Raw genomic sequence first — 15,941 nt, 5'->3', positions numbered from 1 at the left:
AAACTGTAAAAGGGGCATTGGTGGCTATAAAGACTCAGCTGCATGTTTCTGCTCAAATGTTAGCATCAGAAACAATCTCTTTCTGTGATTAACTGCTCTCACATGACCTTGTAAGTTGAGCTCATGAAGGATTTTGTGAAAAACTGTGGTCTTGAGCATGCAACAGTGACTAAATTCCTCACAAATCACATATGATTTACATAAATGAGTGTCTCGGCTCTCACACAGTCAGCACTAGACCTAGTTACTAACACATGAAGAATGCGCTCTCAGACTTGGCACACGGCTTTTGCAGCTGCCAAGTATACCCCCTGTGAGACGAGAGCAGGTTGATGAGGAGGGCAACGAAAACATTTTCAACACTGCTAGCGACAGGAAGAAGAATGAGAATTCTGTTTATCTTGTTAGAGATTTTCTGATCATATTAGTGATTTCATTATGCTGTTCCTAGAGACCAAACCTTTTAAAATGGCACGGAGCTCAAAAATGCCCTATGAAAATTGCTGCTATAAATCAGACTCACACCACATTAACAGCGCGGGAATGATACGATGTCATGAAAATAGAGACATTCCTTGTAGTTGGTGTTTGAACACCCTTTTGCCCTGATACTCACATGGGTGAACCTGTCTCCATCCCATAAATTTATTCTAGTATCTGGTTTGTGGCATGGCCTGACTTCACCATAGGCTCTGGTCACACATTTGCTCTTGTGCTTTCAGGCAAGCTCTGGAAAATGCAACAGAGCGGTTTTTGAAGAGAAGGACTTGACAGCAATAAGTGCAGTCGTGTCATGATCGGAAAAGGCCCAAACTCTTTTAAATTCTCAGAAAGTTTCCAGCTGGATAGAAGAATTTAAAAAAGGGAATCTCAAAAATCCTGGTGGAATAAGAAAAATCTACACTGGATGTTATTTGACTGTTAAGTCACAAAAAATGACACATAATCGCATTGACAGGTGCCTGTAACAAGGGTAGAGGAATGCTAACAATTAATCTACATATGTTTCTAAGACTTGCTCTTTTTTTGCATGTGTCCAAAATCAGTTTCATTTCTTTATTCAGATTGCTTGACCTTCTCCTCTTTCTGTCTCTTTAAAATAATAAAAAAATGCTGCTACACCTGTACATAATCTCTCTGCCTAGCTTCATGTACCAGATGATCTCATCTCCTGTTTATCAAAGACTTCAGAAATAAAAATAATAGTAAAAAAATCACTTTCTGGAGCCATCCCAAACTACTTCTTATTAAAAGACTCTCTCACAACAGAGCTATTGTGACTTACCTAAAACTTTGGGCAATGATAAATCCAGTCTACGTAAATATAAATGACTGCAGAAAACTGTGTACCGTTAGTAAATCTAAATATATTTTAAGAGATGCCTTTGTGTTCAGAAAAGGATATGCCTAAATTCTTTCAAAAGGACTTCTCTTGTGAAGATGTGAGCCGAGAGCAGCATAATCATTAATGAAAAAAACCCTTACCACCATCTGTTGCAGTGTAATCCAATAACTGGGGTAATTCTATGATAATAAAAGGTTTGATAACATAAATATATTCATATCATTACATGTGCCACTGTTCTTGGTATTACATAGATTTTACATGAAAGGGATAGCAAAAAGAGCAGCAAGGTTTGGAAACCAGGCAGAAAACTTTGGAGGGGGGGCGGGGTGAGCCTGAGTATTTTCCTTTAGTTTTTAAAGCAAATTTTAAATGAAGTCTGAAGACAAAACTCCAGGGACTTCAGTCTATGTCCCAAAGGCAATTACTAGATCAAAGGACTCTGTCCAGTGTCGTTAATAGAAATTGGGGCAGACCCTCTGTGAAGTGAAATGCGAACTGTTTGTCAGTCTGTCTTTTAAACTTCAGTGTTTTTACCTAGTCGTATTTTTAAAAGGGAAGAAAAAGTGAGCTTGTACTATATAGAGCTAAGCTACGCCACCGCCTCAAAAATTTAAGAAGAAATGCTAGAACATCCTGGACTCTGTATGAGAAAAGGAAATCTCATTCATCAATACTAACTTAGGTACTTTAGGAAAATCCCATTCTTGACTTTATTTTAGCTGTCCAAAGAAAAAGCATCTAATCTTCATAAAGGGAGAATAAACTGATTTCTTTTTTGAGATATCCAGAATTCTTTTGTAGCACAAGAGGGGTAAAGATAGAAACAGACATTTGGCTTAATTTTTCCTGTATTTTGACAATCTACAGAAAAAGTGGCAGACAGGATTTATCTGGAATACAAAATCCTTTCATCCTGGACAGATCAGAAGTACCACTCCACTGGGGTTTTCCAACAAATGCTTGGTTTCTGGAAGCTATTAAAAGGGAATAGCTACAGCAGGAGGGTAGGGAATAACAGCAGCACTGAACACAGGAAGGGAAAATCAAGCCTATCTGATATTACTAAATAGTAGTGCACAGAGAACATTAATTAGATGTGTTATGATACACAGGACCTGCTCAGTAGTCTTCTCTCTTTGAATTGATGACAGCATGAGTGGGACAGCATTACTCAGCTGCAAAACAGTCCCCAGCCCCTTTGATAAAAATTACTATAGCACATCCCACAGACTGAACATTTTGGCATCGCACATAAGTAAAATGCACTTGAGTGTGTCTCAGTTGGCATGCCCAGATGAATCCAGGCAAATTTCCCACAAAATACACAGGAGTATTTAAAGATTATGGTAATTTCATAAATGAAGCAAACAAAGAATTTACAGTCTCAGTAGTCTTACATACAGTCTTTCTATGAAAACTTTTTATTTATTCATTTTGTCTATACTATTTCCTAACTATTATGTGTCTGAAAAGTCACTTGGCCAAGGACCGTAAATATACTGTAAGTGTACTTCAAATTGCTTTAGAAGTAGCTGAGCAAACATCTCCGTCCTACTTTGTTTCACCCACAGTAAATACAATAAGGATGCATCCAATGCTTGTTATCCACTATCGTATTTTACTGTATCAATGCCACGGTTTCTGCTGTTTCTCTGATAGCGCTTTCTGCGATAAGCATTGATGTAATTTTTCATGTTGTTGCCTTATTTTATTTTTCTCTAAAATTATGAATACTAAAGATCATACCAGCATATTGGTACCTTGGTCTTATTCTCAGTCACTCTCTCATGAGCATGGGATACTGTCTCTTCACTGTGCTGTGCCTTAACCTTACTTCCCAACAGCAAGAGATCTCTCACTACAATGTTGTATCACAACCAGCAAATCCTTGATTCTGGTATGATGCACATCACTCTTCCCTGCACTTGCAACACAAAAGGTGCCCTTACAGCTTTCCTTGTCTGAGCAATTAATGTCCCATGATACTGCCAAATTATCTAGGAACTCAACTTTGCATGTAAAGCCGCAAACAGAACAACAAATAGATTGGCTGATGTGCTCTTGGTTCAATTCCTTGTTTATAATAATCTCCTTCTCTTGAGAAAAAATTCTAAGATAAATTAAACACCATAGCAGTAGAAGTGAAAGAAAAATAAAGTGAAATCACAGATGTTCTGATGTCATGGATGATCGTGGTATTTTGAAACTATTATTCATCCTAATATATAAACAACATATGTGGTGGCTAAAATGACTGAATGGTGATGAAGTTGATAATACTTACCTGTTGCATGGCTTGTCCTTGGCCCTGAAGGATTCTACAACTCTGCAAATATCCTACCCTATATATAAAAAAATATACACAGAACTATTTAACCCAACATTTAATGGCTAAAAACCAGCTTACTGAAGTGAAATTTTATGAAAACAACATAAAAACTCCTGATTGGGATTTTCAACTCAATAGGCTAAGCTACTGAAAATAAAACGCACAACAGTCATCTCAAAAAACTTAGCCATAGGATTGTCAGCTTGCGTGAATAATATGCATCCCATAAGCACTGTAACCCTGGTGATGTAATCTATTAAAATAAATATTTTTAATGGTACAGATCAGATAAATAACTATTCCTTAGGCAATGAATGCAGGACCAGATCCTGGCAATTCATATTGTATAATTTACAGAACAGATTTTTTTCCATGTTACATTTCAGTACTCAATTGCTCAATGTGAAAGTTATCGCCTTCCAGCCCATAAAAATTCAATAGGACTTCTCAGAGAAATCAATCCTTGGCATTCTTCAAAAAAGAAGAGTTGTGTTTCAGGTAGAATTACATATTCCTTTTTTTCCGTTACTACAGGAGTTATCACTATGACTTGTCCCTTATGATACAGGTCACTTTAGTTTTCAGATGGTCTTACTCCTCTTAAGTTAATAATCTAATTGTGTATATACTCCATTTTATAGAGAGGCTACACAGTAGCCAAGTAGCTATTTAGGACTATGCAAATATATTCTTTATCATAATCTTATAAAAATTTCAAAGATACATACGATCATGGAAGCAACAACAGTTACTTGACATGCAAGATGAAGTAAAAATAGGGACACCATATGTCAATGTGATATTGGAAAAGTATTCAAATACATGAGAAAGTACCGAACTACCTAAATATCAGAACACAATAATATCCAAGAGTGCAAAATGGGAAATGCAAAAGGCAACTGCTAAGCGAGAGAATGGGTTTTAAAGTCTGGATTTGTAAAGTTATTTGGCCATCAGGTACCCTTCACAGAAAGTACACTGGATCTGTCAGCATCACAAATTCTTCACTTCTATGGTGCGTAAAACTGATCACCATTTTTTTGACCATTTAGGGTTCAAAAATGTGGAAAGCTTCGTTACCGCCTTTCAATGACACTTTAGCAATGGGAAGCAGTGGAGAGACAGTAGAAGGCTTTCAGCTTGAAGAGAAAAGATAAATAGATTTATGTCACGCTTTGTTTTTGCAACTTGGCAAAAACACAAATAGAGTTACATAGCCAATCATTAAAAACCGCTAAATTTTATTACAGAGACCTTGATCAGGATAATTCCTTTCTAACACAACAATGATGTCGCAGGGTCCTGTAGTGCCTCCTTTCTCTCCATTAGATTTTTTTTCAAAAAAACCCTTCTTTCTTTCATCTTGACTATTTTTCCTTTATTTCATGTATAGCAAGCAAATATAATAAGCTTCTTTCAGAAAATCAGGCTGGTATAAAATTGTGCATTTTTTATATAATTTTAGGAGGAAAACGGTTAACATTTTAGCCTCATGACTTGCAAATGAAAGAAAATAATAACGCTTAGCAAAAGACATTAGAAGAACACATTCACCATGAATTATACTGCCCTTGAAGGTGCAGCTTAAAAAAGCAGAGAAATAGATTTGACACCACTTGGACTTGCAGCTCGGACATGCTGCATTAAACTGTTCAAAATTAATTTAATCTGAGCATGGAGAATAATAGCCTCTCAGTTCAAGGCTTCTGATAGCAGTAATTTGCACTCGAAAGTACTTCCAAAGGGAAAGAATAAATGAAGGACGACTCTCCAAAACTGAGTGAGCAAATGTATTCACTAAATGAAAGCCTCTTGATCACCCTGTAAAAGAGCATTCAGGAAAACGACACATTCTATATCATTTTGTGGGTTAGGAATTTTTTTCTTCAGACTGCTCACTGCTACAAGAAGAGATACTGTTCTTCCTGGACTGATGATGGTATAAGGAGCTATGTACTTAGAGCTCTTGCATTTTAGCTCAAAAGCCGTGAGATCCATTTGCCTTAGAAACAAGCAAGTAAGACCGGCGTAGTAAAAAATCCTCTTGCCACATTTGTAATAAGGCACTTTGTAGACTAATTGCATAGAGGGTATTAGCAGTTCCCCTCGCTTTTTCTGCAGAGGACTAAGAGCAACCTGTAACAAAGTGTTAACACTCCAGCCCTTAAAAAGTACCTTATCAACCCAAAACATTTTTCTATTCCATAAAAGTAATTCTCTTCACTTACACATTCATAACTTTCAATTCCATTCACCATGCCTGCAACTAAAATCTTTTTGAACCCGTTTCATTTGTCACTCGGCTCCTGGGAGGCAGTGTCATCTCATTAAAAGGGCACCGGAACAGAAGGCAAGAAACAGTTTCTCTGCTTTAGCAAAAAAAGATGTAATTGCTGGTTTATAGCAGCGTCAACCCAACAAAAACTGCTCAGGTCACATGCCGCAACGCACTGGACAACTGAATGGGGAGACCTCACAACCTTCAAAAATCATAGGCAGAGATACTCAACACAAGAGACTGCAAGGCTGTACCCACTGTTAGTTTCTGGCCTTCATTCTGACTTCTCCAGCCCAAAATGTCTGTCCCAAAGTATTCTTTAAGTATAAGAATAAAGTCTGACCTGTATCAAGTCCAAGATTGCTGGGGGAGACTGTGGGGAGAATCACAGGGGTCAGAAGTTAATCAACAACTTTGCAAAGGTTAGTGCTGTAACAAGAACCAGGGTTAAAGAAGGGGAAGGGGATTGATGTTGCTGAAAAATGTGGATTTGGTCCAAGCAAAAGATTTTACAACTTCCAAAAGACTTGTTTTAGTTTTAACTGGGGGGGACGGGCAGGGCAGGGAAGAACCTGAAAATAGAGTCATCTTCAAGTACATTCAATCTTCTGATTCTTTCTGAATTAGGTTCCTACCCCATTTAATAATAAAAAAAATTAAGAATATATTCAACGGTACACATTTTCTCCTTTTATTAGTAAAGCAGACAAGCCAAATATCTCAGCTGCAGCAGTTAATTAAGCAGTTCTAGCAAGGAAGCAGTGAAATACACGTGAGAGGCTAGGCAGGCCTGGGAACAGGTAGTGTTAAGGAGATGACTCAAAGTCCTAGGGCAGGTATTAGGGTCTTGGGTTGTCTCTTTTAGGGTCTCCATTAAGGTCTTGGGCAGCCTCTTGGGCTGTACCTTTTTAGCTATACTTCTGAAGGAAAAAGCCAAAAATATGCTTGGGGGGTGTGTACGTGCACCAACATGTATGCACATACCCCCACACAAACACACAGTGTCTTTTTTTTAGTAAATCTAGTATTGTAAGGAGCTGTATCCTGTGGATGTACAGCACAAGGCAAACTGTGTACTTAAGTAATAGTAACTAATAATATCCTTTCTAGGTAGAGAACTAAGGACAATGATTTGCGCTACAGTGCATTGACAGAAGGAAAGAACAACTATAGCCAGTGAAAAATAAAATTACCAAAGAAAATGAGTTCTTGACTTTACTTCTTTCCATTCATTTAAATATTTTATCTCATTTTTCTTTTTTTTTTTTTTGTACAAATTATAATAATCCACATTTTTGAATGAGCTCAGTGGCTGTGAGAAAGTCTTAGGAAGAGATACAAAGAAAAAGTTTATCAAACAGTGGGCGAGTAAATAATGTATTAGTATTCAAGTTTCATTTCCAATCCCACAGTTGCATTACTTTTGCAAATTTACAACAAAGAAAGCCAAAAGGTCTTTTTAAATTCTCTGGTACCGCTTAATTTCTTCTGAATAATTTACCTGCCACTAGCTGTTTGTTCTATAATAATTCAAAGAAAACTGGTTATGCCGAAAGTCTAAAAAAATGAAAAGTGCTTCTAGAATGTATTAAAAAGTTAAAATAAATTGAAAGCCTTCAGGATATTGTAACTCGCACACAGCTGGTATGAACAGCACTGCCGATTACTGGCCCTTAGAAGGCCGAAACTAGTCTGGACATGATGCTTCTGGTACCTCTTACCAGACCAAAAATGGAGGATAAACTGTGAACTTCCATTATCTTTATGAAAATTAGTCTTTGAAGAAAATTCAGGATGCAAATACAAGTAATTCAGGTCTTTGAGGGCTCATCCTTCTACGTCCAACAGCTTTCTTAAAATACCTAGTTTTCTAATGCTCTATGATTAAAAAAGGGAAGGGTATCTCAGTTTTTAAAGTTTGCTCTTTCCAGCAGAGAGCCCATTTAGTTGGCTAAGTTAATTTATCAAATTCCATTCGAAGCACACTTGTATTTAACCCTTGACTTTGCAGATGAATTAGCATACCAATATTGAGTGACTTACAGGATAACTACCTTGGAAGCTAACAAGTAATTGATATTAGAAAACATAATGATGTATATTATCCCACAGTTTAGTTCCTTAAGAATATTAGCAACAGAGAATAACATTGAAAGAATAATGACTGGTCAACATTTCAACTAATTTCTGTCTTTCAAAACTCAAGTTCAGTTCTACATCCACTGCTTTTTACAAGGGAGGCGCACTTAATCACTTTTGCTTCAAATCACTTTTCAAGAATAAAAAAGGATGCCTACTATAAGAGTTAGCTCATAACTGAACTGGATTTAGGTCAGGAATATGCCTTTCAAGAAAAGAAGAATGGAGTAATAGCAACCTACAATCTTAAATCAAATTCAACAACATATCTGGAATAACAAGTGGAATGGCAATTGATACTAACCCCATTTTTCTTTTGACACAAGGGATGATTTTGTAGAGTTTGGAATATCTCTAAGAAGAAAAAACATAAAAGCATTTGGTCTTATAATATTTTATAATTTACATACATTTTGCATATTTACAGTTCTCAGAGGTAAAAATAAACAGACAATTACTAGACATGACACTTTAATTTTGTCAGGCCATAAAGTTTCATGGCCCTAGTACATTTGGAAACTAAAAGCTCTAGCACCTTTGTGAAGAATTAAATGGTATAAAAGGGTTTCGTCTAAACATTATATCTTTCCTTTAAAAGATAAGTGCAGGCAATTAACCCGTTCAATGACCTCTGACTGCACATCCAGCTAAGGAGCTCCCTCATGGCCCTGTACCACTATATCACATTTTTTAAAGATGAACAAAGCAACTTGGACCCAGGGTTCACACAAGGTTTATGCAGTCAGGAGATTAACAATGTTTGTTACTGTAAGAAATGAAAGTCTTTTCCTGGGAAAGTGAGATTATGTATAAAACTTCTGTATATTCAGTTTGGAGTCATCAGCTTCCTGCAAAACCATAGTGAAAGAGGCTGTGTAGCTTATCCTAGCTCTTTCTCTGCCCCACGTCCCTCCCATTGCACAGACACAGTCGAGAGGACTGGAGTATGAATTCACAGCCCCATGCTCCTGAAAGACTTTTTGTTGCATGACAGGAAAGGGCCAAAAATCTGGTGCCTGATAAGAAGTACTTTTCATAAAATAAAATCAGAAGACTCAGTTTTGCAAATCCTTACCAAAATCATTTTCATAAAATGAAGAGATATTGATTGATTTCCACTGTCCAATGGGGAACTATCAACCACACAGAAAATCTGAGGAAGCCAAGTTATCATCCCTAAAAATATTTGGGTTTGTTTTGTTTGTACACGGGAAAAATATTCTGTTGGCTGAAAATGTTTGTAGACTTTTGCCTTGTAAGGATACGATAGAGAAAATGAAGATGCCTGCAATGATGATAATTCAGAATGGGGTAAACATCTTTGTGAACTATCTCTGGTATTGCTTATCAAGCTTTCTGTGTTCATGAACTCACTAACAAGAGAATTCATAGAAATTTAGAAAGTTCATGATCTGTTGCAAGGAAGCATCTGTGCAAAATGAATCCTGAGTGTGGGAACTTGCACAGGGAACTTGAGTTATTTCTCTCTGTTGGGAGAAAGTATTAGATCACAAAGTAACTACTCAACGAAGACCAGGCAGAGCTACTTTAATTTCTGGTGATTCCACCCAGTCTACAGACCACTAAGTATTTCCATGTGTGAGCAGTGATAACCAGTTCCATTGACATGGTGACCAAGCCATAGAGATAGATGTGTGCAGGAGAGAACAGAGAACCTGAGGTGAGAATGAAAAATTACTTCTGGCATCGCATTATATGGGGAACTAAACAATCCAAAAACCACTAAAGTCCAGTCAGGCTTGTAGGCTTGTACATATGTATCTTACTGTGCCACAATTTTCATAGCCAAGAGAGGAGAGATTTTTTTTTTTTACAGCACCTGCAAGTATTTATCTTACCTGAACTGCTAGTGAGCACAACTTACAAAGATAGAAATAACTGAAAAGAATACAAAGTTCTGCTATCGAGCAACAAGCTATTATTCTTCAACTTGGCAAACCCAGGATCCCTATTTACTGAAAGCCAATCGACAACTTCCCAACACCACTCCCATGCCACTGGAGGCCCTGTTATTTAAAATAACACACGGGAGTTGCAGGAGCTTTGTGGCACCTCCAGGCTCGTTTCTGACCATGTCTGGATGCATTCTGTGGCAAAAATAGCATCAGTACAGGTGCTACGGGTCACCCGGGGTTCCTCCTCACAGCACTTCTGTGGGTACTGAGAGAATGTGGTAAAGATTTGGTGTAGGTGGATTCATTACACACATGAAATTACTGTAAAGGGACAGAGAAACTAGGAGGCCATTTTTCCATCTCAGGAATGCCATTAACAATACAAGAAATAGAGTAAGGTAAATAAATCTACTGATATCTCCACAACACCTACAGGTAGGGTAACAGCTGGGTTAAAATCTGCAGAGTAGATAAACAGCAGAGAAAAGCAGATAGTACATTTCTAGGCCTGCAAATTGTGTTTGGCCTTTCTACAAAAAACAAGTGAATTTTGTCTTCTGAAATGACACAGCAGATACAGTCTGCCTTGCCAGACTAAGAATTACAGAGTGTCAGCGCTGTGGACTTCTTAAGAAACTAAACTAACAGGTAGTGAAAAAAAAAATAAACTCTCTGATAATATCACAGCAAAAGAGTAATGTTACTTTTGCAGAATGTCTCAGTTTAAAGAATAACTGAACAAAACCAAAAACATGAACTATGAAAAATATTCAACAAGCAGATGGTGTGAGAATAATTTGGGAAGCTGATATCCAGTTAAAAACACTGCCTAATGACTGACAACGGAAGGGATTGGTGGCATTTGTTATGTAAGTGGATACACTGTGTGTTATGCTAGCTGAAGACCAGCTGCAATGTAAAATTACAGAAAGGAAGCAAAAGAAGAAGCAGCAGAAGCAATAATTGCAAAGACAAAATAGAGCCGAAAACTGGAAACATGGAACTGAAAGGAAAGCGTGGCAATCAAGCAAAAGTAGTAGGAAAGTAAAATGAAAATATTTTGTTTCCAAACAATTAATTAGAAAACTAATTTAGGATCTTTATCAACCATAGCTGAAGTCTACTGGATATGGATCACAAACTCATATCACTATTATTATTGTGCTAGTCACCATCCTTTTATTAACTCTATTACTTTATATCATGCTTTGTTCATGCACTTACCTATAATTAAGCACCTCTCTTATGCTGCATCTTTTTAACAGTCCAAATCACCTTGAAAATGCTGCAGGGTGAAATACTGACATGCCTCTCAGCACATATACCAGAAACAAGTGTAAGAACATCAAATTAACTGTGACTGATTTAAAGAAGGATCCTTCAAGAGCACATCTGTACTTGACATCATTCTGAGCCTGGTTAAGTTCTGACAATGTATTTTTACCTTGCAGCATATCTGGCAAACCTTGTTAATCTTTCTAGGGGCATGTATGTCACCAGATTGGTGATAACACATGAACTGCATTTTAAGAAGCCAAATGTCATCTCTCTAGAGACCTCTTAGCACTTTTGAAAATGCTGATGGACAATCTAGTCCTTTCGCTATGCCCTGTCTTGCCCTCTCAAAGCGATTAGCTCCTAGAAAGCTTGGAGAACTGCAACTCACAAAATGTCTATTCAGAAACTCTCCCACTTGACCAAATATTCATGGATCCTTTGGCAGAATATTCAACAGGGCTTCTGCAGAAAACCAAGCTGTCAAAATCTTTTGCCTTCCCATTTTCTCCAAGGAAATACACTCTAACATATATGCCAGAATAATGACCAGTAATTATGTGTATAAAACATCAGCTTTCACTAGAGCTACTCTCTACTATTTTGGGTTTACTTCCATCTTTATTTAGTAAACATTTACATAGTAAATATCCCTCATGGACATTCTGATTTATTATTGTTATAGCATTCCTCCTTGCAACTATAATGAAGATTGATTTAATCTCAACAGCATTAGCCCCTTGCCAACTGAATACTGTGTTGTTCTCATAAGTCAGTAACAAAAGTCTTTACGATGGTGCTGTTTACCATTCCACTTTCTAAAACATTGACTTTCATAAAACACAGTTTACTCATTTATAGTTAAAAGATCTCTTACACTGAGGAACCAAAGATGATGGGGAAAAAACCAGATTTTTTTTTTTTTGCCGCTTCTTTGAAGGATCATCTAGCGAGTTATGAGCATCTATCTGCTACGAACTCTAAGGGGTTAAATAATTTATCTTTTGAAGTGCACATGAATTAAATGTCACTTTTCTCATTGCAGTATCAATTTCATCAAAACATGCACTCGACAGCATGCTGCTAATGACTACAATCACTACGATCTTCTCACAAAGCATTGTGTATGGGAGAAGTAGCTGTACACCACAGCTTTCAGAATGAGCAGGAGGTGCCTTTTCTGTCTTTTGCTTTCAGATTTCTGTCCATCTAAGAGGCACATATCCATCTGCTAAGGTATTTAAAGAGAGAGTTGATTTTTTTGTTTCAAACGTGTTGCTCCCTGCAGGGATCATTAAATGCTTGGATTCTTTGCTAAAATGGAAGGATTTATCAAGTTTCCCTCCTGGACCGAGATCATCATTAAAACTCTTTTCAACTGTTTTAATTACACTTTCCTAGCGGAACCTTAACCACATGACTAAAGTACCACTCACTTCAGTCTATTCTGCTTTCTCAGGTCTTGGAGAATAAAGGCTAAATCGTGTATTCCTATTTGACAGCACAGGGTGAATACAAGCACATCCTAAGATAAAACATTTAGATGCAAGAGTGCAGATGTTTGGCTTTACTAATACAAGTGTTCCCAAACTACCTTTAGAACTTCACTGAAATTCACTGATAACAAGAATTAAACAATTCTGGTAAAGCTGGCGTATGATTTATGGCATATGCATGATATGGCATATGCAAAATACTATCATATGCAGGAACCTGCATATGGCAGTATTTTGAGATCACTAACTGAAAAAAGATTGGACAAGAACAGTGAAAGAACAAGAAAGCAAGCAGTTTGGTTGATATTACTGTAGCATATTAATTACACTATGATGACTTTTCAAACCCTTAAATGAAGAGCTGATTATGTTGTCATACTGTGTCTTTAAGAAAAGACCTAATTGTAAAATTGCCCAGTATTTATTTTTATTTATATAATTGACATTCTTAAAACATAGTGTATAATTATGTGTTGGGCAGAGGTTTATACCTTAGTGAAGATATTAACTGAGTGTCCTTGTACTGCTATCAGGTGATTCATGGCAGATATATTCAGTTCCTCAAAAAACTATTGAACAGTTGTACGGAGGAATGCATCTATCAAGGAATATGACAAAAAGGCTTTGTTCCAGTCTGGAATTCTCTGTAGGGATCCCTGTTTAGCTCAGCTGCCTTTCTCTGCACAAGTTGTTTCTATGCTGTTCTTCAAAATACAACAAACAATATATTGCATTAAATACTGTCATAAAGTGCATTGGAATCTATTAATACAACTGTCCTGATGAGACAGAAAGCATTCCTTTTTCTCAATGAGCAGAGAGGACAAATCACACATGGGAAATAGTTTCTGTGCCTTCTAGAAAAGATTGGGCTTAAAATTGGACAGGCGAACCCTTAAATGATTGACTGAAAATAAAAAGTAATCTGGATCCAGGTTTAAATTTCACAGTGTTCCTGATATCCTAATTATCTTTTTGTATCCCCATATAATTTTGAAAGTTGGAAATGAAAATATTTCTCAGCTTGATTCCTTGCATTTTTTAAGCATTTCTAAATCTATCCTTCCATAGGTCAACAGAAATACCTGTCAAAATATCCCAGCTTCAAACAGACCTTGCCTGTGACATATGGTCTCTACCTGAGGAAGATCAAAATCTACACACTGAAGTGAATTATGAAAGCTTAACTTTAAAGAATAATTTTTCATTTGCTATCTTGAGATTATTTTAAGTTCTTGGTATGGTTCCAATACTTTCAGGAGACTTGTCAACAGCATGGGCAGACATATGCAACTTAGATTAGATAACAAGAGCTGTGAAGATGTAGCAAGAGCAACCTTGAACATACCAAGAACCTAAAGTACTTACTGAAACAGTTAGCCTTGCGCTGATGTTCGTGTTGTCACGTCTTCACTATTACCAAAATAAATTAGACTATGGCTTGGTTATGTAAACTTACTCATGCAGCAAGCAGAACTTTGGATAGGGATGGGAGCGTAACAAAACACAGGGAGTTTTTCAGAATTTTTAGGGCGTCTTTTTCTATTTGCCGTATTTGGTCAATTCACTATGAATTCATAACTGCTTTAGTTGGCTAAATCTGATTCATGTGTGTGAAGAGAGTTTCACATGGTAATGCAGTATTCCAGCTTTTGCTGCAACATAAGAATAATCTTTGAATGGGGTGAGGTGAGGCACAAATCACAGCTGGATTCAGCAGCTGGGCTAAGAGCTCTGTGTGGCAGAGGGTCCTGTTTGCCCCACGACAAGGCGGTGACTGCACTTTTGCGCACACCTGGCCATTGCTGCGCTGGTTATGCACGACTGTATTATAACCACACCAGAAGAAGAAATATTTTGCAATTACGATCACTGTTTAGTAGGATGGTTGCAAGTGCTGTTGCACTGGTAGATATACAATGGATATCTTTATCGGTAAAGACAAAATGTCAGGCACAGGAAATATATCTATAATTCTCCTGTTGCAACTTTGACCTAGCATATACACGCCAATCTAACTTTACAGCTGGATACAAACTACTGCTGTTGGGATGCCGACATACTTATCAGCTTCTGTGGATTTTGCTGCCAAGTGACTTAATTGCAAGGGTAAATGATACCTGTTGTTATTAATGTTGCATGTGGATACAGAATCGTACTCAGATGAAGACTTAGCTTCTATTTACTGCACTCAGCGTACTTCACCAGGACAGTTTCTGATATCTACGATGAAATGCTGAGGATTAGTATGCATACTGAGTAATACATTTGTTTACAAGCCTAAAGCCTGGAACAAAACACTCAGATATTTATCATCTCATCGTAAAACTAAGCCAGCGTGGTAAGTTGACCTCGGCCGGATGCCAGGTGCCCACCAAGCTGCTCTATCGCTCCCCTCCTCAACTGGACAGGGGAGAGAAAATAAAACAAAAGGCTTGAGAGTCAAGATAAGGACAGGGAGAGATCACTCACCAGTTACCACCACTAGCAAAATAGACTAGACTTGGGAAAATTAATTTGATTTATTGCCAATCAAACCAGACTAGGGTGATGAGAAATAAACCCCAAATCTAAAAGCACCTTCCCCCCATGCCTCCCTTCTTCCCAGGCTCAACTCCACTCCCAATTTCTCTACCTCCTCCCCCCAGGCAACACAGGGGGATGGGGAATGGGGTTGGTGTCAGTTCATCCCACATTGTCTCTGCTGCTCCTTCGTCCTCACACTCTTCCCCTGTTCCAGCGTGGGGTCCCTCCCACAGGAGACAGTCCTCCATGAACTGCTCCAGCATGGGTCCTTCCCATGGGCTGCAGTCCTTCAGGCACAGACTGCTCCAGCGTGGGCCCCCCACAGGGTCACAAGTCCTGCCAGAAAACCTGCTCCAGCATGGGCTCCTCTCTCCACAGATCCACAGGTCCTGCCAGGAGCCTGCTCCAGCGTGGGCTTCCCACAGGGTCACAGCTTCCTTTGGGCATCTACTTGCTCTGGTGTGGGGTCCTCCCCGGGCTGCAGGTGGAGATCTGCTCCCCCGTGGACCTCCCTGGGCTGCAGGGGGACAGCCTGCCTCACCATGGTCTTCCCCACGGGCTGCAGGGGAATCTCTGCTCCGGCGCCTGGAGCATCTCCTCCCCTCCTTCTTCACTGACCTTGGTGTCTGCAGGG

This window comes from Haliaeetus albicilla, chromosome 23 (genome assembly GCF_947461875.1).
Source record: "Haliaeetus albicilla chromosome 23, bHalAlb1.1, whole genome shotgun sequence".
Lineage (NCBI taxonomy): Eukaryota > Metazoa > Chordata > Aves > Accipitriformes > Accipitridae > Haliaeetus > Haliaeetus albicilla.
The sequence above is the reverse complement of the archived record's forward strand: the minus strand, read 5'-3'. Positions refer to the sequence as shown.